Consider the following 2289-nt stretch of genomic DNA (forward strand, 5'->3'; position numbering starts at 1 on the left):
AGAAGGCAACCTTTTGTGCAATTATTTTTCCTTCATGAGAGCTTTATGTTACCGAAACAATAGAGTAACTTGCCTGTTAATATTATCTCTTTGGGGATTTTGTTTTCTAAGACCAGGTTCCTGAAAATATTATGTGTGACCAAGAAAAATGCTGGCAAGCTAAGAAGACAGATGCCCCAGACAGGAGGGAAGATAAGGGTCTGCAGAGCCTGTGAACAGCAGTACCTGTGACTTACTCCCTGGCATTACCCTGGAGACATGAACAAGTGCCTGCAGTCTCAAGGAAATTCTGAATAAGCCAAAGGGTGCTGGGTGTCTCCAGTGGAAAACTATGCATTGTTACAGCACATTTTTTTGGGTTATCTGATTCTAGCCTTCCACTGCCTTGGAGCTATTTTAAAACCCAGTAAATTATAGATACCTAAAAGCAATGCAAAATAATTCTTACCTATGTACATGCCCTGGTGGCTTAGTGATTAACACCTACAGCTGCTAACCAAGAGGCTGGCAGTTCGAAAATCCACCAGGCTCTCCTTGGAACCCCTATGGGGCCGTTCTACTCTCTCCTATGGGGTCGCTATGAGTCGGAAACAACTTGACGGCAAAGGGTTTGGTTTGGGGGTTTATATACATGTAAGTAAATTATATCCAGTGGAAGATCAATTGCCTTCCCTCCCCAACCCTTGTGTCTGTAAATTCAGTTCAACATTCCTTTGGGCCACATAAGTGTGTGCTTCTTTGACACCTACTTTGAACTTGTAACGTATTATCCTCATTAATAATGCATTACACAAAATCTTTAAAACATGCTTATTTTATGTCTGTATAAAAAGCAGAGTCAAGAATATACCTTTTTATAAAAATCATCCTATAAAAATAGAATGGTGACATGATGCATTTAGTAGTCTGGGTGGTAGCCCACAGGGAGCCTATAGCAACCTTAGCTAAGCCCCTTGATTGTCATTTTCTTTTGGTAAATATCTAATTGTCCAAAACAATTAAATGCAGAGGAGAGCAAGTCTCCTCCCTCACAACCTTGCTCCCAGGGACTATGATGCAGGGTCCGTGTATCTCAGAAAGAGTATGCGACTTGCACAAAAATTGTTGACACAAGAAGCAATGGGCTGCTCCTGAAAACTCAGTGAAGTACTCACTGTTCATTCTTTGAGCTGGCTGAGGGAAGTCTAGTACCTTGGTCAAGTACTTGGTCAAGCACCTTGAAAGACAAGGTCAGTCTGAGGCTGATGCACCAATATTCTCAAGACTGAATCAGCTGGCCTTCTGGATGGAGCTAGAGTTCTCTGTGAAGGGGAAGGGGACTAAATAGATCATCTTTAGCCTAGGACACTACTACAAAGTCTTAGGATTCTATACTTGCCAGATTCTTAAACGTTGGCCTGTGAGGGGAGAAGTTCTATTTCAATCTTTTTAGCTACCCATATGTCTCAGACACTACTCATTTCACCAAGAAAAGTTAATACTATCATCCCTGATGCTACTTAGCAAACCTTCTGTTGCCAAGTTAGAGAAAGATATTTGAAGCATTTTTTATGGCTCTGTAGAGTGTGTGAATTCCTAGTTAAACCCAAACCAAACCAAGCCAAACCAAACCCAGTGCCAGTGAGTTGATTCCAACTCAGAGTGATCCTATAGGACAGAATAGAACTGCCCCATAGGGTTTCCAAGGCTGTAAGTATTTTTTGAAGCAGACTGTCACATCTTTCTCCATTGGAGTGGTTGGTAGGTTTCAACTGCTGACCCTTTGGTTAGCAGCTGAGCCCTTTAACCTCTGTGCCACCAGGGCTCCTTGGATTCCTGATTAGGGTCCTTCAAATGCTGACCATTTGTCTGTAGGGTAGAGAATAAAGTTAATTAATACACCCATATGCATAGCACACTTTAGATTGATGTTTGTTACGGGAGATTTCAGAAGGATTTTTGAACAGAGGAGTGGTGTGCCCAGGTGTGTATTTTAGGACAGTGTCCATGTGAATCTGCTGGGGTCTTATTAAAATGCCGAATCTGATTCAGCAGCCCACAGTAGGGACCGATATTCCGCAATCTAACAAGCTTCGAGGTGATGCTGATGTTGCTGGTCCATGGACCATAGTCTGAGTAGCAAAGTTTTAGAGCAGAGAGCAACTTTTCTATAAAGGGCCAGATGGTAAATATTTTTGGCTCTGCAGATCATGTGGCCTCCGTTGTTACTACTCAGCTCTGTTGTTGGAGTATGATAGTAGCCATAGACAAAAGTAAAGGAATGAATGTGGCTATGTTCCAATAAACCTT

This window comes from Loxodonta africana, chromosome 22, assembly GCF_030014295.1.
Source record: "Loxodonta africana isolate mLoxAfr1 chromosome 22, mLoxAfr1.hap2, whole genome shotgun sequence".
Lineage (NCBI taxonomy): Eukaryota > Metazoa > Chordata > Mammalia > Proboscidea > Elephantidae > Loxodonta > Loxodonta africana.